The following is a 25826-nucleotide window of genomic DNA, read 5'->3' on the forward strand; positions in this document are numbered from 1 at the left end:
ATAGAGGGCTATGTTGAAAAAGAACATATCCTCAGACGAAATCTGGAAAGAAGCTTACTGCGAAACTGCTTAGTATTCTGTTAATTCATCTCCCAGAGTTACATCTGTAGTTCATGGATCTCTTTGCTAGCCTTATTTCTGTGGAATATGAGAACAGATATTTCGGATCCCTTTGAAGACTATAGGGCCAAAGGAAATATCCTCCGAAAAAAAAGACAAAGAAGCTTTCTGAGAAACTTCGTTGTGTTCTGTGAAATCATCTCACAGAGTTACAGCTTTTCCCTCAAGAAGCCTTTCGCTTAGACAGTTCTTGTGGAATTGGCAAAGTGATATTTGGAAGCCCATAGATGGCTACGGTGAAAAAGGAAATATCATCAGATGAAATCTGGAAAGAATCTTACTGAGAAACTGCTTAGTGTTCTGATAATTCATCTCACAGAGTTACATCTGTATTTCGTGGATCTCTTTGCTAGCCTTATTTCTGTGGAATCTGAGAACAGATATTTCGGATCCCTGTGATGACAATAGGGCCAAAGGAAATATCCTCCGATAACAAAGAGAAAGAAGCTTTCTGAGAAACTTCTTTGTGTTCTGTGAAATCATCTCACAGAGTTACAGCTTTCCCCTCAAGAAGCCTTTCGCTAAGACTGTTCTTGTGGAATTGGCATAGTGATATTTGGAAGCCCATAGAGGGCTATGGTGAAAAAGGAAATATCCTCAGATGAAATATGGAAAGAAGCTTTCTGAGAAACTGCTCAGTGTTCTGTTAATTCATCTCACAGAGTTACAACTGTATTTCGTGGATCTCTTTGCTACCCTTATTTCTGTGGAATCTGAGAACAGATATTTCGGATCCCTTTGAAGACTATAGGGCCAAAGGAAATATCCTCCGATAACAAAGAGAAAGAAGCTTTCTGAGAAACTTCTTTGTGTTCTGTGAAATCATCTCACAGAGTTACAGCTTTCCCCTCAAGAAGCCTTTCGCTAACAGAGTTCTTGTGGAATTGGCAAAGTGATATTTGGAAGCCCATAGAGGACTATGGTGAAAAAGGAAATATCCTCAGATGAAATCTGGAAAGAAGCTTTCTGAGAAACTGCTCTGTGATGTGTGACTTCCACTCACAGAGTTACATCTGTATTTCGTGGATCTCTTTGCTAGCCTTATTTCTGTGGAATGTGAGAACAGATATTTCGGATCCCTTTGAAGACTATAGGGCCAAAGCAAATATCCTCCGATAACAAAGAGAAAGAACCTTTCTGAGAAACTTCTTTGTGTTCTGTGAAATCATCTCACAGAGTTACAGCTTTCCGCTCAAGAAGCCTTTCGCTAAGACAGTTCTTGTGGAATTGGCAAAGTGATATTTGGAAGCCCATAGAGGGCTATGTTGAAAAAGGAAATATCCTCAGATGAAATCTGGAAAGAAGCTTTCTGAGAAACTGCTTAGTGTTCTGTTAATTCATCTCACAGAGTTACATCTGTATTTCGTGGATATCTTTGCTAGCCTTATTTCTGTGGAATCTGAGAACAGATATTTCGGATCCCTTTGAAGACTATAGGGCCAAAGGAAATATCCTCCGATAAAAAAGAGAAAGAAGCTTTCTGAGAAACTTCTTTGTGTTCTGTGAAATCACCTCACAGAGTTACAGCTTTCCCCTCAAGAAGCCTTTCGCTAAGACAGTTCTTGTGGAATTGGCAAAGTGATATTTGGAAGCCCATAGAGGGCTATGTTGAAAAAGGAAATATCCTCCAATAAAATCTGGAAAGAAGCCTTCTGAGAAACTGCTTAGTGTTCTGTTAATTCATCTCACAGAGTTACATCTGTATTTCGTGGATCTCTTTGCTAGCCTTATTTCTGTGGAATGTGAGAACAGATATTTCGGATCCCTTTGAAGACTATAGGGCCAAAGCAAATATCCTCCGATAACAAAGAGAAAGAACCTTTTTGAGAAACTTCTTTGTGTTCTGTGAAATCATCTCACAGAGTTACAGCTTTCCGCTCAAGAAGCCTTTCGCTAAGACAGTTCTTGTGGAATTGGCAAAGTGATATTTGGAAGCCCATAGAGGGCTATGGTGAAAAAGGAAATATCCTCAGATGAAATCTGGAAAGAAGCTTTCTGAGAAACTGCTTAGTGTTCTGTTAATTCATCTCACAGAGTTACATCTGTATTTCGTGGATATCTTTGCTAGCCTTATTTCTGTTGAATCTGAGAACAGATATTTCGGATCCCTTTGAAGACTATAGTGCCAAAGGAAATATCCTCCGATAAAAATGAGAAAGAAGCTTTCTGAGAAACTTCTTTGTGTTCTGTGAAATCATCTCACAGAGTTACAGCTTTCCCCTCAAGAAGCCTTTCGCTAAGACAGTTCTTGTGGAATTGGCAAAGTGATATTTGGAAGCCCATAGAGGGCTATGTTGAAAAAGGAAATATCCTCCGATAAAATCTGGAAAGAAGCCTTCTGAGAAACTGCTTAGTGTTCTGTTAATTCATCTCACAGATTTACATCTGTATTTCGTGGATCTCTTTGCTAGCCTTATTTCTGTGGAATCTGAGAACAGATATTTCGGATCCCTTTGAAGACTATAGGGCCAAAGGAAATATCCTCCGAAAACAAAGAGAAAGAAGCTTTCTGAGGAACTTCTTTGTATTCTGTGAAATCATCTCACAGAGTTACAGGTTTCCCCTCAAGAAGCCTTTCGCTAAGACAGTTCTTGTGGAATTGGCAAAGTGATATTTGGAAGCCCTTAGAGGGCTATGGTGAAAAAGGAAATATCCTCAGATGAAATCTGGAAAGAATCTTCCTGAGAAACTGCTTAGTGTTCTGTTAATTCATCTCACAGAGTTACATCTGTATTTCGTGGATCTCTTTGCTAGCCTTATTTCTGTGGAATCTGAGAACAGATATTTCGGATCCCTATGATGACAATAGGGCCAAAGGAAATATCCTCCGATAACAAAGAGAAGGAAGCTTTCTGAGAAACTTCTTTGTCTTCTGAGAAATCATCTCACAGAGTTACATCTTTCCCCTCAAGAAGCCTTTCGCAAAGACTGTTCTTGTGGAATTGGCAAAGTGATATTTGGAAGCCCATAGAGGACTATGGTGAAAAAGGAAATATCCTCAGATGAAATCTGGAAAGAAGCTTTCTGAGAAACTGCTTAGTGTTCTGTTCATTCATCTCACAGAGTTACATCTGTATTTCGTGGATCTCTTTGCTAGCCTTATTTCTGTGGAATCTGAGAACAGATATTTCGGATCCCTTTGAAGACTATAGGGCCAAAGGAAATATCCTCCGATAACAAAGAGAAAGAAGCTTTCTGAGAAACTTCTTGTGTTCTGTGAAATCATCTCACAGAGTTACAGCTTTCCCCTCAAGAAGCCTTTTGCTAAGACAGTTCTTGTGGAATTGGCAAAGTGATATTTGGAAGCCCATAGAGGGCTATGGTGAAAAAGGAAATATCCTCAGATGAAATATGGAAAGAAGCTTTCTGAGAAACCGCTCAGTGTTCTGTTAATTCATCTCACAGAGTTACATCTGTATTTCGTGGATCTCTTTGCTAGCCTTATTTCTGTGGAATGTGAGAACAGATATTTCGGATCCCTTTGAAGACTATAGGGCCAAAGGAAATATCCTCCGATAACAAAGAGAAAGAAGCTTTCTGAGAAACTTCTTTGTGTTCTGTGAAATCATCTCACAGAGTTACAGCTTTCCCCTCAAGAAGCCTTTCGCTAAGACAGTTCTTGTGGAATTGGCAAAGTGATATTTGGAAGCCCATAGAGGACTATGGTGAAAAAGGAAATATCCTCAGATGAAATCTGGAAAGAAGCTTTCTGAGAACTGCTCTGTGATGTGTGACTTCCACTCACAGAGTTACCTCTGTATTTCGTGGATCTCTTTGCTAGCCTTATTTCTGTGGAATGTGAGAACAGATATTTCGGATCCCTTTGAAGACTATAGGGCCAAAGCAAATATCCTCCGATAAAAAAGAGAAAGAACCTTTCTGAGAAACTTCTTTGTGTTCTGTGAAATCATCTCACAGAGTTACAGCTTTCCCCTCAAGAAGCCTTTCGCTAAGACAGTTCTTGTGGAATTGGCAAAGTGATATTTGGAAGCCCATAGAGGGCTATGTTGAAAAAGGAAATATCCTCAGATGAAATCTGGAAAGAAGCTTCTGAGAAACTGCTTAGTGTTCTGTTAATTCATCTCACAGAGTTACATCTGTATTTCGTGGATCTCTTTGCTAGCCTTATTTCTGTGGAATCTGAGAACAGATATTTCGGATCCCTTTGAAGACTATAGGGCCAAAGGAAATATCCTCCGATAAAAAAGAGAAAGAAGCTTTCTGAGAAACTTCTTTGTGTTCTGTGAAATCATCTCACAGAGTTACAGCTTTCCCCTCAAGAAGCCTTTCGCTAAGACAGTTCTTGTGGAATTGGCAAAGTGATATTTGGAAGCCCATAGAGGGCTACGTTGAAAAAGGAAATATCCTCCGATAAAATCTGGAAAGAAGCTTTCTGAGAAACTGCTTAGTGTTCTGTTAATTCATCTCACAGAGTTACATCTGTATTTCGTGGATCTCTTTGCTAGCCTTATTTCTGTGGATTATGAGAACAGATATTTCGGATCCCTTTGAAGACTATAGGGCCAAAGGAAATATCCTCCGATAACAAGGAGAAAGAAGCTTTCTGAGAAACTACTTTGTGTTCCGAGAAATCCTCTCATAGAGTTACAGCTTTTCCCTCAAGAAGCCTTTCGCTAAGACAGTTCTTGTGGAATTGGCAAAGTGATATTTGGAAACCCATAGAGGGCTATGTTGAAAAAGAACATATCCTCAGATGAAATCTGGAAAGAAGCTTTCTGAGAAACTGCTTAGTGTTCTGTTAATTCATCTCACAGAGTTACATCTGTATTTCGTGTATCTCTTTGCTAGCCTTATTTCTGTGGAATCTGAGAACAGATATTTCGTATCCCTTTGAAGACTATAGGGCCAAAGGAAATATCCTCCGATAAAAAAGAGTAAGAAGCTTTCTGAGAAACTTCTTTGTGTTCTGTGAAATCATCTCACAGAGTTACAGCTTTCCCCTCAAGAAGCCTTTCGCTAAGACAGTTCTTGTGGAAATGGCAAAGTGATCTTTGGAAGCCCATAGAGGGCTAGGTGAAAAAGAAATATCCTCCGATGAAATCTGGAAAGAAGCTTTCTGAGAAACTGCTTATTATTTTGTTAATTCATCGCACAGAGTTACATCTGTAGTTCATGGATTTGTTTGCTAGCCTTATTTCTGTGGAATCTGAGAACAGATCTTTCGGATCCCTTTGAAGACTATAGGGCCAAAGGAAATATCCTACGAAAACAGGGAGAAGGAAGCTTTCTGAGAAACTTCTCTGTGTTCTGTGAAATCAACTCACAGAGTTACAGCTTTTCCCTAAAGAAGTCTTTCGCTAAGACAGTTCTTGTGGAATTGGCAAAGTGATATTTGGAAGCCCATAGAGGGCTATGGTGAAAAAGGAAATATCCTCAGATGAAATCTGGAAAGAATCTTACTGAGAAACTGCTTAGTGTTCTGTTAATTCATCTCACAGAGTTACATCTGTATTTCGTGGATCTCTTTGCTAGCCTTATTTCTGTGGAATCTGAGAACAGATATTTCGGATCCCTATAATGACCATAGGGTCAAAGGAAATATCCTCCGATAACAAAGAGAAAGAAGCTTTCTGAGAAACTTCTTTGTGCTCTGTGAAATCATCTCACAGAGTTACAGCTTTCCCCTCAAGAAGCCTTTCGCTAAGACAGTTCTTGTGGAATTGGCAAAGTGATATTTGGAAGCCCATAGAGGGCTATGTTGAAAAAGAAAATATCCTCAGATGAAATCTGGAAAGAAGCTTTCTGAGAAACTGCTTAGTGTTCTGTTAATTCATCTCACAGAGTTACATCTGTATTTCGTGGATCTCTTTGCTAGACTTATTTCTGTGGAATCTGAGAACAGATATTTCGGATCCCTTTGAAGACTATAGGGCCAAAGGAAATATCCTCCGATAACAAAGAGAAAGAAGCTTTCTGAGAAACTTCTTTGTGTTCTGTGAAATCATCTCACAGAGTTACAGCTTTCCCCTCAAGAAGCCTTTCGCTAAGACAGTTCTTGTGGAATTGGCAAAGTGATATTTGGAAGCCCATAGAGGGCTATGTTGAAAAAGGAAATATCCTCCGATAAAATCTGGAAAGAAGCCTTCTGAGAAACTGCTTAGTGTTCTGTTAATTCATCTCACAGAGTTACATCTGTATTTCGTGGATCTCTTTGCTAGCCTTATTTCTGTGGAATATGAGAACAGATATTTCGGATCCCTTTGAAGACTATAGGGCCAAAGGAAATATCCTCCGATAACAAGGAGAAAGAAGCTTTCTGAGAAACTTCTTTGTGTTCCGTGAAATCCTCTCATAGAGTTACAGCTTTTCCCTCAAGAAGCCTTTCGCTAAGACAGTTCTTGTGGAATTGGCAAAGTGATATTTGGAAGCCCATAGAGGGCTATGTTGAAAAAGAACATATCCTCAGATGAAATCTGGAAAGAAGCTTTCTGAGAAACTGCTTAGTGTTCTGTTAATTCATCTCACAGAGTTACATCTGTATTTCGTGTATCTCTTTGCTAGCCTTATTTCTGTGGAATCTGAGAACAGATATTTCGTATCCCTTTGAAGACTATAGGGCCAAAGGAAATATCCTCCGATAAAAAAGAGAAAGAAGCTTTCTGAGAAACTTCTTTGTGTTCTGTGAAATCATCTCACAGAGTTACAGCTTTCCCCTCAAGAAGCCTTTCGCTAAGACAGTTCTTGTGGAATTGGCAAAGTGATCTTTGGAAGCCCATAGAGGGCTAGGTGAAAAAGAAATATCCTCCGATGAAATCTGGAAAGAAACTTTCTGAGAAACTGCTTATTATTTTTTTAATTCATCTCACAGAGTTACATCTGTAGTTCATGGATTTGTTTGCTAGCCTTATTTCTGTGGAATCTGAGAACAGATATTTCGGATCCCTTTGAAGACTATAGGGCCAAAGGAAATATCCTACGAAAACAGGGAGAAGGAAGCTTTCTGAGAAACTTCTCTGTGTTCTGTGAAATCAACTCACAGAGTTACAGCTTTTCCCTCAAGAAGTCTTTCGCTAAGACAGTTCTTGTGGAATTGGCAAAGTGATATTTGGAAGCCCATAGAGGGCTATGGTGAAAAAGGAAATATCCTCAGATGAAATCTGGAAAGAATCTTACTGAGAAACTGCTTAGTGTTCTGTTAATTCATCTCACAGAGTTACATCTGTATTTCGTGGATCTATTTGCTTGCCTTATTTCTGTGGAATCTGAGAACAGATATTTCGGATCCCTATAATGAACATAGGGTAAAAGGAAATATCCTCCGATAACAAAGAGAAAGAAGCTTTCTGAGAAACTTCTTTGTGTTCAGTGAAATCATCTCACAGAGTTACAGCTTTCCCCTCAAGAAGCCTTTCGCTACGACTGTTCTTGTGTAATAGGCAAAGTGATATTTGGAAGCCCATAGTCGGATATGGTGAAAAAGGAAATATCCTCCGATGAAATCTGGAAAGAAGCTTTCTGAGAAACTGCTTAGTGTTCTGTTAATTCATCTCACAGAGTTACATCTGTATTTCGTGGATCTCTTTGCTAGACTTATTTCTGTGGAATCTGAGAACAGATATTTCGGATCCCTTTGAAGACTATAGGGCCAAAGGAAATATCCTCCGATAACAAGGAGAAAGAAGCTTTCTGAGAAACTTCTTTGTGTTCCGTGAAATCCTCTCATAGAGTTACAGCTTTTCCCTCAAGAAGACTTTCGCTAAGACAGTTATTGTGGAATTGGCAACGTGATATTTGGAAGCCCATAGAGGGCTATGGTGAAAAAGGAAATATCCTCAGATGAAATCTGGAAAGAAGCTTTCTGAGAAACTGCTCTGTAATGTGTGACCTCCACTCACAGAGTTACGTTTGCACTTCGTGGATCTCTTTCCTAGCCTTATTTCTGTGGAATATGAGAACAGATATTTCGGATCCCTTTGAAGACTATAGGGCCAAAGGAAATATCCTCCGATAACAAGGAGAAAGAAGCTTTCTGAGAAACTTCTTTGTGTTCTGTGAAATCATCTCACAGAGTTACAGCTATCCCCTCAAGAAGCCTTTCGCTAAGACAGTTCTTGTGGAATTGGCAAAGTGATATTTGGAAGCCCATAGAGGGCTATGGTGAAAAAGGAAATATCCTCCGATGAAATCTGGAAAGAAGCTTTCGGAGAAACTGCTTATTGTTCTTTTAATTCATCTCACAGAGTTACATCTGTATTTCGTGGATCCCTTTGCTAGCCTTATTTCTGTGGAATCTGAGAACATATATTTCGGATCCCTATGATGACAATAGGGCCAAAGGAAATAACCTCCGATAACAAAGAGAAAGAAGCTTTCTGAAACTTCTTTGTGTTCTGTGAAATCCTCTCATAGAGTTACAGCTTTTCCCTCAAGAAGCCTTTCACTAAGACAGTTCTTGTGGAACTGGCAAAGTGATATTTGGAAGCCCATAGAGGGCTATGGTGAAAAAGGACATATCCTCAGATGAAATCTGGAAAGAAGCTTACTGCGAAACTGCTTAGTGTTCTGTTAATTCATCTCAGAGAGTTACATCTGTATTTCATGGATCTCTTTGCTAGCCTTATTTCTGTGGAATCTGAGAACAGATATTTCGGATCCCTTTGAGGACTATACGGCCAAAGGAAATATCCTCCGATAACAAAGAGAAAGAAGCCTTCTCAGAAACTTCTTTTTATTCTGTGAAATCATCTCACAGAGTTACAGCTTTCCCCTCAAGAAACCTTTCGCTAAGACAGTTCTTGTGGAATTGGCAATGTGATATTTGGAAGCCCATAGAGGGCTATGGTGAAAATGGAAATATCCTCACATGAAATCTGGAAACAAGCTTTCTGAGAAACTGCTTAGTGTTCTGTTAATTCATCTCACAGAGTTACATCTGTATTTCGTGGATCTCTTTGCTAGCCTTATTTCTGTGGAATCTGAGAACAGATATTTCGGATCCCTGTGATGACTATAGGGCCAAAGGAAATATCCACCGATAACAAAGAGAAAGAAGCTTTCTGAGAAACTTCTTTGTGTTCTGTGAAATCATCTCACAGAGTTACAGCTTTAACCTCAAGAAGCCTTTCGCTAAGACAGTTCTTGTGGAATTGGCAAAGTGATATTTGGAAGCCCATAGAGGACTATGGTGAAAAAGGAAATATCCTCCGATGAAATCTGGAAAGAAGCTTTCTGAGAAACTGCTTAGTGTTCTGTTAATTCATCTCACAGAGTTACATCTGTATTTCGTGGATCTCTTTGCTAGCCTTATTTCTTTGGAATCTGAGAACAGATATTTCGGATCCCTTTGAAGCCTATAGGGCCAAAGGAAATATCCTCCGATAACAAAGAGAAAGAAGCTTTCTGAGAAACTTCTTTGTGTTCTGTGAAATCATCTCACAGAGTTACAGCTTTCCCCTCAAGAAGCGTTTCGCTAAGACAGTTCTTGTGGAATTGGCAAAGTGATCTTTTGAAGCCCATAGAGGGCTAGGTGAAAAAGAAATATCTTCCGATGAAATCTGGAAAGAAGCTTTCTGAGAAACTGCTTATTATTTTGTTAATTCATCTCACAGAGTTACATCTGTAGTTCATGGATTTGTTTGCTAGCCTTATTTCTGTGGAATCTGAGAACAGATATTTCGGATCCCTTTGAAGACTATAGGGCCAAAGGAAATATCCTACGAAAACAGGGAGAAAGAAGCTTTCTGAGAAACTTCTCTGTGTTCTGTGAAATCATCTCACAGAGTTACAGCTTTTCCCTCAAGAAGTCTTTCGCTAAGACAGTTCTTGTGGAATTGGCAAAGTGATATTTGGAAGCCCATAGAGGGCTATGGTGAAAAAGGAAATATCCTCAGATGAAATCTGGAAAGAATCTTACTGAGAAACTGCTTAGTGTTCTGTTAATTCATCTCACAGAGTTACATCTGTATTTCGTGGATCTCTTTGCTAGCCTTATTTCTGTGGAATCTGAGAACAGATATTTCGGATCCCTATAATGACCATAGGGTAAAAGGAAATATCCTCCGATAACAAAGAGAAAGAAGCTTTCTGAGAAACTTCTTTGTGTTCAGTGAAATCATCTCACAGAGTTACAGCTTTCCCCTCAAGAAGCCTTTCGCTAAGACAGTTCTTGTGGAATTGGCAAAGTGATATTTGGAAGCCCATAGAGGACTATGGTGAAAAAGGAAATATCCTCAGATGAAATCTGGAAAGAAGCTTTCTGAGAAACTGCTCTGTGATGTGTGACTTCCACTCACAGAGTTACCTCTGTATTTCGTGGATCTCTTTGCTAGCCTTATTTCTGTGGAATGTGAGAACAGATATTTCGGATCCCTTTGAAGATATAGGGCCAAAGTAAATATCCTCCGATAACAAAGAGAAAGAACCTTTCTGAGAAACTTCTTTGTGCTCTGTGAAATCATCTCACAGAGTTACAGCTTTCCCCTCAAGAAGCCTTTCGCTAAGACAGTTCTTGTGGAATTGGCAAAGTGATATTTGGAAGCCCATAGAGGGCTATGTTGAAAAAGGAAATATCTTCAGATGAAATCTGGAAAGAAGGTTTCTGAGAAACTGCTTAGTGTTCTGTTAATTCATCTCACAGAGTTACATCTGTATTTCGTGGATCTCTTTGCTAGACTTATTTCTGTGGAATATGAGAACAGATATTTCGGATCCCTTTGAAGACTATAGGGCCAAAGGAAATATCCTCCAATAACAAGGAGAAAGAAGCTTTCTGAGAAACTTCTTTGTGTTCCGTGAAATCCTCTCATAGAGTTACAGCTTTTCCCTCAAGAAGCCTTTCGCTAAGACAGTTCTTGTGGAATTGGCAAAGTGATATTTGGAAGCCCATAGAGGGCTATGTTGAAAAAGAACATATCCTCAGATGAAATCTGGAAAGAAGGTTTCTGAGAAACTTATTAGTGTTCTGTTAATTCATCTCACAGAGTTACATCTGTATTTCGTGTATCTCTTTGCTAGCCTTATTTCTGTGGAATCTGAGAACAGATATTTCGTATCCCTTTGAAGACTATAGGGCCAAAGGAAATATCCTCCGATAAAAAAGAGAAAGAAGCTTTCTGAGAAACTTCTTTGTGTTCTGTGAAATCATCTCACAGAGTTACAGCTTTCCCCTCAAGAAGCCTTTCGCTAAGACAGTTCTTGTGGAATTGGCAAAGTGATCTTTGGAAGCCCATAGAGGGCTAGGTGAAAAAGGAATATCCTCCGATGAAATCTGGAAAGAAGCTTTCTGAGAAACTCCTTATTATTTTGTTAATTCATCTCACAGAGTTACATCTGTAGTTCATGGATTTGTTTGCTAGCCTTATTTCTGTGGAATCTGAGAACAGATATTTCGGATCCCTTTGAAGACTATAGGGCCAAAGGAAATATCCTACGAAAACAGGGAGAAGGAAGCTTTCTGAGAAACTTCTCTGTGTTCTGTGAAATCAACTCACAGAGTTACAGCTTTTCCCTCAAGAAGTCTCTCGCTAAGACAGTTCTTGTGGAATTGGCAAAGTGATATTTGGAAGCCCATAGAGGGCTATGGTGAAAAAGGAAATATCCTCAGATGAAATCTGGAAAGAATCTTACTGAGAAACTGCTTAGTGTTCTGTTAATTCATCTCACAGAGTTACATCTGTATTTCGTGAATCTCTTTGCTAGCCTTATTTCTGAGGAATCTGAGAACAGATATTTCGGATCCCTATAATGACCATAGGGTAAAAGGAAATATCCTCCGATAACAAAGAGAAAGAAGCTTTCTGAGAAACTTCTTTGTGTTCAGTGAAATCATCTCACAGAGTTACAGCTTTCCCCTCAAGAAGCCTTTCGCTAAGACTGTTCTTCTGGAATTGGCAAAGTGATATTTGGAAGCCCATAGTGGGATATGGTGAAAAAGGAAATATCCTCCGATGAAATCTGGAAAGAAGCTTTCTGAGAAACTGCTTAGTGTTCTGTTAATTCATCTCACAGAGTTACATCTGTATTTCGTGGATCTCTTTGCTAGACTTATTTCTGTGGAATCTGAGAACAGATATTTCGGATCCCTTTGAAGACTATAGGGCCAAAGGAAATATCCTCCGATAACAAAGAGAAAGAAGCTTTCTGAGAAACTTCTTTGTGTTCTGTGAAATCATCTCACAGAGTTACAGCTTTCCCCTCAAGAAGCCTTTCGCTAAGACAGTTCTTTTGGAATTGGCAAAGTGATATTTGGAAGCCCATAGAGGGCTATGGTGAAAAAGGAAATATCCTCCGATGAAATCTCGAAAGAAGCTTTCTGAGAAACTGCTTAGTGTTCTCTTAATTCATCTCACAGAGTTACATCTGTATTTCGTGGTTCTCTTTGCTAGCCTTATTTCTGTGGAATCTGAGAACAGATATTTCGGATCCCTTTGAAGACTACAGGGCCAAAGGAAATATCCTCCGATAACAAGAAGAAAGAAGCTTTCTGAGAAACTTCTTTGTGTTCCGTGAAATCCTCTCATAGAGTTACAGCTTTTCCCTCAAGAAGCCTTTCGCTAAGACAGTTCTTGTGGAATTGGCAAAGTGATATTTGGAAGCCCATAGAGGGCTATGGTGAAAAAGGAAATATCCTCAGATGAAATCTGGAAAGAAGCTTTCTGAGAAACTGCTCTGTAATGTGTGACTTCCACTCACAGAGTTACGTCTGCACTTCGTGGATCTCTTTCCTAGCCTTATTTCTGTGGAATATGAGAACAGATATTTCGGATCCCTTTGAAGACTATAGGGCCAAAGGAAATATCCTCCGAAAAAAAAGAGAAAGAATCTTTCTGAGAAACTTCTTTGTGTTCTGTGAAATCATCTCACAGAGTTACAGCTTTCCCCTCAAGAAGCCTTTCGCTAAGACAGTTCTTGTGGAATTGGCAAAGTGATATTTGGAAGCCCATAGAGGGCTATGGTGAAAAAGGAAATATCCTCCGATGAAATCTGGAAAGAAGCTTTCAGAGAAACTGCTTAGTGTTCTTTTAATTCATCTCACAGAGTTACATCTGTATTTCGTGGATCCCTTTGCGAGCCTTATTTCTGTGGAATCTGAGAACATATATTTCGGATCCCTATGATGACAATAAGGCCAAAGGAAATAACCTCCGATAACAAAGAGAAAGAAGCTTTCTGTGAAACTTCTTTGTGTTCTGTGAAATCCTCTCATAGAGTTACAGCTTTTCCCTCAAGAAGCCTTTCACTAAGACAGTTCTTGTGGAACTGGCAAAGTGATATTTGGAAGCCCATAGAGGGCAATGGTGAAAAAGGACATATCCTCAGATGAAATCTGGAAAGAAGCTTACTGCGAAACTGCTTAGTGTTCTGTTAATTCATCTCAGAGAGTTACATCTGTATTTCATGGATCTCTTTGCTAGCCTTATTTCTGTGGAATCTGAGAACAGATATTTCGGTTCCCTTTGAGGACTATACGGCTAAAGGAAATATCCTCCGATAACAAAGAGAAAGAAGCTTTCTGAGAAACTTCTTTTTATTCTGTGAAATCATCTCACAGAGTTACAGCTTTCCCCTCAAGAAACCTTTCGCTAAGACAGTTCTTGTGGAATTGGCAATGTGATATTTGGAAGCCCATAGAGGGCTATGGTGAAAATGGAAATATCCTCACGTGAAATCTGGAAACAAGCTTTCTGAGAAACTGCTTAGTGTTCTGTTAATTCATCTCACAGAGTTACATCTGTATTTCGTGGATCTCTTTGCTTGCCTTATTTCTGTGGAATCTGAGAACAGATATTTCGGATCCCTGTGATGACTATAGGGCCAAAGGAAATATCCACCGATAACAAAGAGAAAGAAGCTTTCTGAGAAACTTCTTTGTGTTCTGTGAAATCATCTCACAGAGTTACAGCTTTAACCTCAAGAAGCCTTTCGCTAAGACACTTCTTGTGGAATTGGCAAAGTGATATTTGGAAGCCCATAGAGGACTATGGTGAAAAAGGAAATATCCCCCGATGAAATCTGGAAAGAAGCTTTCTGAGAAACTGCTTAGTGTTCTGTTAATTCATCTCACAGAGTTACATCTGTATTTCGTGGATCTCTTTGCTAGCCTTATTTCTTTGGAATCTGAGAACAGATATTTCGGATCCCTTTGAAGCCTATAGGGCCAAAGGAAATATCCTCCGATAACAAAGAGAAAGAAGCTTTCTGAGAAACTTCTTTGTGTTCTGTGAAATCATCTCACAGAGTTACAGCTTTCCCCTCAAGAAGCCTTTCGCTAAGACAGTTCTTGTGGAATTGGCAAAGTGATCTTTTGAAGCCCATAGAGGGCTAGGTGAAAAAGAAATATCTTCCGATGAAATCTGGAAAGAAGCTTTCTGAGAAACTGCTTATTATTTTGTTAATTCATCTCACAGAGTTACATCTGTAGTTCATGGATTTGTTTGCTAGCCTTATTTCTGTGGAATCTGAGAACAGATATTTCGGATCCCTTTGAAGACTATAGGGCCAAAGGAAATATCCTACGAAAACAGGGAGAAAGAAGCTTTCTGAGAAACTTCTCTGTCTTCTGTGAAATCATCTCACAGAGTTACAGCTTTTCCCTCAAGAAGTCTTTCGCTAAGACAGTTCTTGTGGAATTGGCAAAGTGATATTTGGAAGCCCATAGAGGGCAATGGTGAAAAAGGAAATATCCTCAGATGAAATCTGGAAAGAATCTTACTGAGAAACTGCTTAGTGTTCTGTTAATTCACATCACAGAGTTACATCTGTATTTCGTGGATCTCTTTGCTAGCCTTATTTCTGTGGAATCTGAGAACAGATATTTCGGATCCCTATAATGACCATAGGGTAAAAGGAAATATCCTCCGATAACAAAGAGAAAGAAGCTTTCTGAGAAACTTCTTTGTGTTCAGTGAAATCATCTCACAGAGTTACAGCTTTCCCCTCAAGAAGCCTTTCGCTAAGACTGTTCTTGTGGAATTGGCAAAGTGATATTTGGAAGCCCATAGTGGGATATGGTGAAAAAGGAAATATCCTCCGATGAAATCTGGAAAGAAGCTTTCTGAGAAACTGCGTGGTGTTCTGTTAATTCATCTCCCAGAGTTACATCTGTATTTCGTGGATTTCTTTGCTAGCCTTATTTCTGTGGAATCTGAGAACAGATATTTCGGATCCCTATGAAGACTATAGGGCCAAAGGAAATATCCTCCGATAACAAAGAAAAAGAAGCTTTCTGAGAAACTTCTTTGTGTTCGGTGAAATCATCTCACAGAGTTACAGCTTTCCCCTCAAGAAGACTTTCGCTAAGACAGTTCTTGTGGAATTGGCAAAGTGATATTTGGAAGCCCTTAGAGGGCTATGTTGAAAAAGGAAATATCCTCAGATGAAATCTGGAAAGAAGTTTTCTGAGAAACTGCTTAGTGTTCTGTTAATTCATCTCACAGAGTTACATCTGTATTTCGTGGATCTCTTTGCTAGCCTTATTTCTGTGGAATCTGAGAACAGATATTTCGGATCCCTATCATGACTATAGGGCCAAAGGAAATAACCTCCGAAAACAAAGAGAAAGAAGCTTTCTGAGAAACTTCTTTGTGTTCTTTGAAATCATCTCAGAGAGTTACAGCTTTTCCCTCCAGAAGTCTTTCGCTAACACAGTTCTTGTGGAATTGGCAAAGTGATATTTGGAAGCCCATAGAGGACTATGGTGAAAAAGGAAATATCCTCAGATGAAATCTGGAAAGAACCTTTCTGAGAAACTGCTCTGTGATGTGTGACTTCCACTCACAGAGTTACAAATGTATTTCGTGGATCTCTTTGCTACCCTTATTTCTGTGGAATCTGAGAACAGATATTTCGGAAACCTTTGAAGACTATAGAGCCAAAGGAAATATCCTCCGATATCAAGGAGAAAGAACCTTTCTGAGAAACTTCTTTGTGTTCCGTGAAATCCTCTCATAGAGTTACAGCTTTTCCCTCAAGAAGCCTTTCGCTAAGACAGTTCTTGTGGAATTGGCAAAGTGATATTTGGAAGCCCATAGAGGGCTAGCTGAAAATGGAAATATCCTCCGATGAAATGTGGAAAAAAGCTTTCTGAGAAACTGCTTAGTGTTCTGTTAATTCATCTCACAGAGTTACATCTGTATTTCGTGGATCTCTTTGCTAGCCTTATTTCTGTGGAATCTGAGAACAGATATTTCGGATCCCTTTGAAGCCTATAGGGCCAAAGGAATTATCCTCCGATAACAAAGAGAAAGAAGCTTTCTGAGAAACTTCTTTGTGTTCTGTGAAATCATCTCACAGAGTTACAGCTTTCCCCTCAAGAAGCCTTTCGCTAAGACAGTTCTTGTGGAATTGGCAAAGTGATCTTTTGAAGCCCATAGAGTGCTAGGTGAAAAAGAAATATCTTCCGATGAAATCTGGAAAGAAGCTTTCTGAGAAACTGCTTATTATTTTGTTAATTCATCTCACAGAGTTACATCTGTAGTTCATGGATTTGTTTGCTAGCCTTATTTCTGTGGAATCTGAGAACAGATATTTCTGATCCCTTTGAAGACTATAGGGCCAAAGGAAATATCCTACGAAAACAGGGAGAAAGAAGCTTTCTGAGAAACTTCTCTGTGTTCTGTGAAATCATCTCACAGAGTTACAGCTTTTCCCTCAAGAAGACTTTCGCTAAGACAGTTCTTGTGGAATTGGCAAAGTGATTTGGAAGCCCATAGAGGGCAATGGTGAAAAAGGAAATATCCTCAGATGAAATCTGGAAAGAATCTTACTGAGAAACTGCTTAGTGTTCTGTTAATTCATCTCACAGAGTTACATCTGTATTTCGTGGATCTCTTTGCTAGCCTTATTTCTGTGGAATCTGAGAACAGATATTTCGGATCCCTATAATGACCATAGGGAAAAAGGAAATATCCTCCGATAACAAAGAGAAAGAAGCTTTCTGAGAAACTTCTTTGTGTTCAGTGAAATCATCTCACAGAGTTACAGCTTTCCCCTCAAGAAGCCTTTCGCTAAGACTGTTCTTGTGGAATTGGCAAAGTGATATTTGGAAGCCTATAGTGGGATATGGTGAAAAAGGAAATATCCTCCGATGAAATCTGGAAAGAAGCTTTCTGAGAAACTGCGTGGTGTTCTGTTAATTCATCTCCCAGAGTTACATCTGTATTTCGTGGATTTCTTTGCTAGCCTTATTTCTGTGGAATCTGAGAACAGATATTTCGGATCCCTATGAAGATTATAGGGCCAAAGGAAATATCCTCCGATAACAAAGAGAAAGAAGCTTTCTGAGAAACTTCTTTGTGTTCGGTGAAATCATCTCACAGAGTTACAGCTTTCCCCTCAAGAAGCCTTTCGCTAAGACAGTTCTTGTGGAATTGGCAAAGTGATATTTGGAAGCCCTTAGAGGGCTATGTTGAAAAAGGAAATATCCTCAGATGAAATCTGGAAAGAAGTTTTCTGAGAAACTGCTTAGTGTTCTGTTAATTCATCTCACAGAGTTACATCTGTATTTCGTGGATCTCTTTGCTAGCCTTATTTCTGTGGAATCTGAGAACAGATATTTCGGATCCCTATGATGACTATAGGGCCAAAGGAAATAACCTCCGAAAACAAAGAGAAAGAAGCTTTCTGAGAAACTTCTTTGTGTTCTTTGAAATCATCTCTGAGAGTTACAGCTTTTCCCTCCAGAAGTCTTTCGCTAACACAGTTCTTGTGGAATTGGCAAAGTGATATTTGGAAGCCCATAGAGGACTATGGTGAAAAAGGAAATATCCTCAGATGAAATCTGGAAAGAACCTTTCTGAGAAACTGCTCTGTGATGTGTGACTTCCACTCACAGAGTTACAAATGTATTTCGTGGATCTCTTTGCTAGCCTTATTTCTGTGGAATCTGAGAACAGATATTTCGGAAACCTTTGAAGACTATAGGGCCAAAGGAAATATCCTCCGATAACAAGGAGAAAGAACCTTTCTGAGAAACTTCTTTGTGTTCCGTGAAATCCTCTCATAGAGTTACAACTTTTCCCTCAAGAAGCCTTTCGCTAAGACAGTTCTTGTGGAATTGGCAAAGTGATATTTGGAAGCCCATAGAGGGCTAGCTGAAAAAGGAAATATCCTCCGATGAAATGTGGAAAAAAGCTTTCTGAGAAACTGCTTAGTGTTCTGTTAATTCATCTCACAGAGTTACATCTGTATTTCGTGGATCTCTTTGCTAGCCTTATTTCTGTGGAATCTGAGAACAGATATTTCGGATCCCCTTGAAGACTATAGGGCCAAAGGAAATATCCTCCGATAACAAAGAGAAAGAAGCTTTCTGAGAAACTTCTTTGTGTTCTGTGAAATCATCTCACAGAGTTACAGCTTTCCCCTCAAGAAGCCTTTCGCTAAGACAGTTCTTGTGGAATTGGCAAAGTGATCTTTTGAAGCCCATAGAGTGCTAGGTGAAAAAGAAATATCTTCCGATGAAATCTGGAAAGAAGCTTTCTGAGAAACTGCTTATTATTTTGTTAATTCATCTCACAGAGTTACATCTGTAGTTCATGGATTTGTTTGCTAGCCTTATTTCTGTGGAATCTGAGAACAGATCTTTCGGATCCCTTTGAAGACTATAGGGCCAAAGAAATATCCTACGAAAACAGGGAGAAAGAAGCTTTCTGAGAAACTTCTCTGTCTTCTGTGAAATCATCTCACAGAGTTACAGCATTTCCTTCAAGAAGTCTTTCGCTAAGACAGTTCTTGTGGAATTGGCAAAGTGATATTTGGAAGCCCATAGAGGGCAATGGTGAAAAAGGAAATATCCTCAGATGAAATCTGGAAAGAATCTTACTGAGAAACTGCTTAGTGTTCTGTTAATTCATCTCACAGAGTTACATCTGTATTTCGTGGATCTCTTTGCTAGCCTTATTTCTGTGGAATCTGAGAACAGATATTTCGGATCCCTATAATGACCATAGGGTAAAAGGAAATATCCTCCGATGACAAAGAGAAAGAAGCTTTCTGAGAAACTGCTCTGTGATGTGTGACTTCCACTCACAGAGTTACATCTGCATTTCGTGGATCTCTTTGCTAGCCTTATTTCTGTGGAATCTGAGAACAGATATTTCGGATCCCTTTGAAGACTATAGGGCCCAAGGAAATATCCTCCGAAAACAAAGAGAAAGAAGATTTCTGAGAAACTTCGTTGTGTTCTGTGAAATCATCTCACAGAGTTACAGCTTTCCCCTCAAGAAGCCTTTCGCTAAGACAGTTCTTGTGGAATTGGCAAAGTGATATTTGGAAGCCCATAGAGGTCTATGCTGAAAAAGGAAATATCCTCAGATGAAATCTGGAAAGAAGCTTTCTGAGAAACTGCTTAGTGTTCTGTTCATTCATCTCACAGAGTTACATCTGTATTTCGTGGATCTCTTTGCTAGCCTTATTTCTGTGGAATCTGAGAACAGATATTTCGGATCCCTTTGAAGACTATAGGGCCAAAGGAAATATCCTCCGATAACAAAGAGAAAGAAGCTTTCAGAGAAACTTCTTTGTGTTCTGTGAAATCATCTCACAGAGTTACAGCTTTTCCCTCAAGAAGCCTTTCGCTAAGACACTTCTTGTGGAATTGGCAAAGTGATATTTGGAAGCCCATAGAGGGCTATGTTGAGAAAGGAAGTATCCTCAGATGAAATCTGGAAAGAAGCTTTCTGAGAAACTGCTTAGTGTTCTGTTAATTCATCTCCCAGAGTTACATCTGTATTTCGTGGATCTCTTTGCTAGACTTATTTCTGTGGAATCTGAGAAGAGATATTTCGGATCCCTTTGAAGACTATAGGGCCAAAGGAAATATCCTCCGATAACGAAGAGCAAGAAGCTTTCAGAGAAACTTCTTTGTGTTCTGTGAAATCATCTCACAGAGTTACAGTTTTACCCTCAAGAAGCCTTTCGCTAAGACACTTCTTGTGGAATTGGCAAAGTGATATTTGGAAGCCCATAGAGGGCTATGTTGAGAAAGGAAATATCCTCAGATGAAATCTGGAAAGAAGCTTTCTGAGAAACTGCTCTGTCATGTGTGACTTCCACTCACAGAGTTACATCTGTATTTCGTGGATCCCTTTGCTAGCCTTATTTCTGTGGAATCTGAGAACAGATATTTCGGATCCCTATGATGACAATAGGGCCAAAGGAAATATCTTCCGATAACAAAGAGAAAGAAGCTTTCTGAGAAACTTCTTTGTGTTCAGTGAAATCATCTCACAGAGTTTCAGCTTTCCCCTCAAGAAGCCTTTCGCTAAGACTGTTCTTGTGGAATTGGCAAAGTGATATTTGGAAGCCCATAGAGGGCTATGGTGAAAAAGGAAATATCCTCCGATGAAATCTGGAAAGAAGCTTTCTGAGAAACTGCGTAGTGTTATGTTAATTCATCTCCTAGAGTTACATCTGTATTTCGTGGATCTCTTTGCTAGCCTTATTTATGTGGAATCTGAGAACAGATATTTCGGATCCCTTTGAAGACTATAGGGCCAAAGGAAATATCCTCCGATAACAAAGAGAAAGAAGCTTTCTGAGAAACTTCTTTGTGTTCTGTGAAATCATCTCACAGAGTTTCAGCTTTCCCCTCTAGAAGCCTTTCGCTAAGACAGTTCTCGTGGAATTGGCAAAGTGATATTTGGAAGCCCATAGAGGGCTATGGTGAAAAAGGAAATATCCTCAGATGAAATCTGGAAAGAAGCTTTCTGAGAAACTGCTTAGTGTTCTGTTAATTCTTCTCACAGAGTTACATGTGTATTTCGTGGATCTCTTTGCTAGCCTTATTTCTGTGGAATCTGAGAACAGATATTTCGGATCCCTATGATGACTATAGGGCCAAAGGAAATATCCTCCGATAACAAAGAGAAAGAAGCTTTCTGAGAAACTTCTTTGTGTTCGGTGAAATCATCTCACTGAGTTACAGCTTTCCCCTCAAGAAGCCTTTCGCTAAGACAGTTCTTGTGGAATTGGCAAAGTGATATTTGGAAGCCCATAGAGGGCTATGTTGAAAAAGGAAATATCCTCAGATGAAATCTGGAAAGAAGTTTTCTGAGAAACTGCTTAGTGTTCTGTTAATTCATCTCACAGATTTACATCTGTATTTCGTGGATCTCTTTGCTAGCCTTATTTCTGTGGAATCTGAGAACAGATATTTCGGATCCCTATGATGACTATAGTGCCAAAGGAAATAACCTCCGATAACAAAGAGAAAGAACTTTCTGAGAAACTTCTTTGTGTTCTGTGAAATCATCTCAGAGAGTTACAGCTTTTCCCTCAAGAAGCCTTTCGCTAACACAGTTCTTGTGGAATTGGCAAAGTGATATTTGGAAGCCCATAGAGGGCTATGGTGAAAAAGGAAATATCCTCAGATGAAATCTGGAAAGAAGCTTTCTGAGAAACTGCTCTGTCATGTGTGACTTCCACTCACAGAGTTACATGTGTATTTCGTGGATCTCTTTGCTAGCCTTATTTCTGTGGAATCTGAGAACAGATATTTCGGATCCCTATGATGACAATTGGGCCAAAGGAAATATCCACCGATAACAAAGAGAAAGAAGCTTTCTGAGAAACTTCATTGTGTTCTGTGAAATCATCTCACAGAGTTACAGCTTTCCCCTCAAGAAGCCTTTCTCTAAGACTGTTCTTGTGGAATTGGCAAAGTGATATTTGGAAGCGCATTGAGGGCTATGGTGAAAAAGGAAATATCCTCAGATGAAATCTGGAAAGAAGCTTTCTGAGAAACTGCTTAGTGTTCTGTTAATTCATCTCCCAGAGTTACATCTGTATTTCGTGGATCTCTTTGCTAGCCTTATTTCTGTGGAATCTGAGAACAGATATTTCGTATCCCTTTGAAGACTATAGGGCCAAAGGAAATATCTTCCGACAACAAAGAGAAAGAAGCTTTCTGAAAAACTTCTTTGTGTTCTGTGAAATCATCTCACAGAGTTACAGCTTTCCCCTCAAGAAGCCTTTCGCTAAGACAGTTCTTGTGGAATTGGCAAAGTGATACTTGGATGGCCATAGAGGGCTATGGTGAAAAAGGAAATATCCTCAGATGAAATCTGGAAAGAAGCTTTCTGAGAAACTGGTCTGTGATGTGTGACTTCCACTCACAGAGTTACATCTATATTTCGTGGATCTCTTTGCTAGCCTTATTTCTGTGGAATCTGAGAACAGATATTTCGGATCCCTTTGAAGACTATAGGGCCAAAGGAAATATCTTCCGAAAACAAAGAGAAAGAAGATTTCTGAGAAACTTCTTTGTGTTCTGTGAAATCATCTCACAGAGTTACAGCTTTCCCCTCAAGAAGCCTTTCGTTAAGACAGTTCTTTTGGAATTGGCAAAGTGATATTTGGAAGCCCATAGAGGGCTATGTTGAAAAAGGATATATCCTCAGATGAAATATGGAAAGAAGCTCTCTGAGAATCTGCTTAGTGTTCTGTTAATTCATCTCACAGAGTTACATCTGTATTTCGTGGATCTCTTTGCGAGCCTTATTTCTGTGGAATCTGAAAGAGATATTTCGGATCCCTTTGAAGACTATAGGGCCAAAGGAAATATCCTCCGATAACAAGGAGAAAGAAGCTTTCTGAGAAACTTCTTTGTGTTCTGTGAAATCCTCTCATAGAGGTACAGCTTTTCCCTCAAGAAGCCTTTCGCTAAGACAGTTCTTGTCGAATTGGCAAAGTGATATTTGGAAGCCCATAGAGGGCTATGGTGAAAAAGGAAATATCCTCAGATGAAATCTGGAAAGAAGCTGACAGAGAAACTGCTTAGTGTTCTGTTAATTCATCTCACAGAGTTACATCTGTATTTCGAGGATCTCTTTGCTAGCCTTATTTCTGTGGAATCTGAGAACAGATATTTCGGATCCCTATGATGACTATAGGGCCAAAGGAAATATCCTCCGATAACAAAGAGAAAGAAGCTTTCTGAGAAACTTCTTTGTGTTCTGTGAAATCATCTCACAGAGTTACAGCTTTAACCTCAAGAAGCCTTTCGCTAAGACAGTTCTTGTGGAATTGGCAAAGTGATATTTGGAAGCCCATAGAGGGCTATGGTGGAAAAGGAAATATCCTCCGATGAAATCTGGAGAGAAGCTTTCTGAGAAACTGCTTAGTGTTCTGTTAATTCATCTCACAGAGTTACATCTGTATTTCGTGGATCTCTTTGTGAGCTTTATTTCTGTGGAATCTGAAAACAGATATTTCGGATCCCTTTGAAGACTATAGGGCCAAAGGAAATATCCTCCGATAAAAAAGAGAAGAAGCTTTCTGAGAAACTTCTTTGTGTTCTGTGAAATCATCTCACAGAGTTACAGCTTTCCCGTCAAGAAGCCTTTCGCTAAGACAGTTCTTGTGGAATTGGCAAAGTGATATTTGGAAGCCCATAGAGGGCTAGGTGAAAAAGGAAATATCCTCCGATGAAATCTGGAAAAAAGCTTTCTGAGAAACTGCTTAGTGTTCTGTTAATTCATTTCACAGAGTTACATCTGTATTTCGTGGATCTCTTTGCTAGCCTTATTTCTGTGGAATCTGAGAACAGATATTTCGGATCCCTTTTTATGACTATAGGGCCAAAGGAAATATCCTCCGATAACAAAGAGAAAGAAGCTTTCTGAGAAACTTCTTTGTGTTCTGTGAAATCATCTCACAGAGTTACAGCTTTCCCCTCAAGAAGCGTTTCGCTAAGACAGTTCTTGTAGAATTGGCAAAGTGATATTTGGAAGCCCATAGAGGGCTAAGGTGAAAAAGGAAATATCCTCAGATGAAATCTGGAAAGAATCTTACTGAGAAACTGCTTAGTGTTCTGTTAATTCATCTCACAGAGTTACATCTGTATTTCGTGGATCTCTTTGCTAGCCTTATTTCTGTGGAATCTGGGAACAGATATTTCGGATCCCTATGATGACAATAGAGCCAAAGGAAATATCCACCGATAACAAAGAGAAACAAGCTTTCAGAGAAACTTCTTTGTCAACTGTGAAATCATCTCACAGAGTTACAGCTTTCCCCTCAAGAAGCCTTTCGCTAAGACTGTTCTTGTGGAATTGGCAAAGTGATATTTGGAAGCCCATAGAGGGCTATGGTGAAAAAGGAAGTATCCTCAGATGAAATCTGGAAAGAAGCTTTCTGAGAAACTGCTTAGCGTTCTGTTAATTCATCTCCCAGAGTTACATCTGTATTTCGTGGATCTCTTTGCTAGCCTTATTTCTGTGGAATCTGAGAACAGATATTTCGGATCCCTTTGAAGACTATAGGGCCAAAGGAAATATCCTCCGATAACAAAGAGAAAGAAGCTTTCTGAGAAACTTCTTTGTGTTCTGTGAAATCATCTCACAGAGTTACAGCTTTCCCCTCAAGAAGCCTTTCGCTAAGACAGTTCTTGTGGAATTGGCAAAGTGATATTTGGAAGCCCATAGAGGGCTGTGGTGAAAAAGGAAATATCCTCAGATGAAATCTGGAAAGAAGATTTCTGAGAAACTGCTTAGTATTTTCTTAATTCATCTCACAGAGTTACATCTGTAGTTCGTGGATCTCTTTGCTAGCCTTATTTCTGTGGAATCTGAATACAGATATTTCGGATCCCTTTGAAGATGATTGGGCCAAAGGAAATATCCTCCGATAACAAAGAGGAAGAAGCTTTCTGAGAAACTTCTTTGTGTTCTTTGAAATCATCTCACAGAGTTACAGCTTTTCCCTCAAGAAGCCTTTCGCTAAGACAGTTCCTGTGGAATTGGCAAAGTGATATTTGGAAGCCCATAGAGGGCTATGGTGAAGAAGGAAATATCCTCAGATGAAATCTGGAAAGAATCTAACTGAGAAACTGCTTAGTGTTCTGTTAATTCATCTCACAGAGTTACATCTGTATTTCGTGGATCTCTTTGCCAGCCTTTTTTCTGTGGAATCTGAGAACAGATATTTCGGATCCCTATTATGACAATAGGGCCAAAGGAAATATCCTCCGATAACAAAGAGAAAGAAGCTTTCTGAGAAACTTCTTTGTCTTCCGTAAAATCATCTCACAGAGTTACAGCTTTCCCCTCAAGAAGCCTTTCGCTAAGACTGTTCTTGTGGAATTGGCAAAGTGATATTTGGAAGCCCATAGAGGGCTATGGTGAAAAAGGAAATATCCTCAGATGAAATCTGGAAAGAAGCTTTCTGAGAAACTGCTTAGTGTTCTGTTAATTCATCTCCGAGAGTTATATCTGTATTTCGTGGATCTCTTTGCTAGCCTTATTTCTGTGGAATCTGAGAACAGATATTTCGGATCCCTTTGAAGACTACAGGGCCAAAGGAAATATCCTCCGATAACAAAGAGAAAGAAGCTTTCTGAGAAACTTCTTTGTGTTCTGTGAAATCATCTCACAGAGTTACAGCTTTCCCCTCAAGAAGCCTTTCTCTAAGACTGTTCTTGTGGAATTGGCAAAGTGATATTTGGAAGCCCATAGAGGGCTATGGTGAAAAAGGAAATATCCTCAGATGAAATCTGGAAAGAAGCTGACAGAGAAACTGCTTAGTGTTCTGTTAATTCATCTCACAGAGTTACATCTGTATTTCGTGGATCTCTTTGCCAGCCTTACTTCTGTGGAATCTGAGAACAGATATTTCGGATCCCTATGATGACAATTGGAGCAAAGGAAATATCCACCGATAACAAAGAGAAAGAGGCTTTCTGTGAAACTCCTTTGTGTTCTGTGAAATCATCTCACAGAGTTACAGCTTTCCCCTCAAGAAGCCTTTCGCTA

This window comes from Macaca fascicularis, chromosome 4, assembly GCF_037993035.2.
Source record: "Macaca fascicularis isolate 582-1 chromosome 4, T2T-MFA8v1.1".
Taxonomy (NCBI): domain Eukaryota; kingdom Metazoa; phylum Chordata; class Mammalia; order Primates; family Cercopithecidae; genus Macaca; species Macaca fascicularis.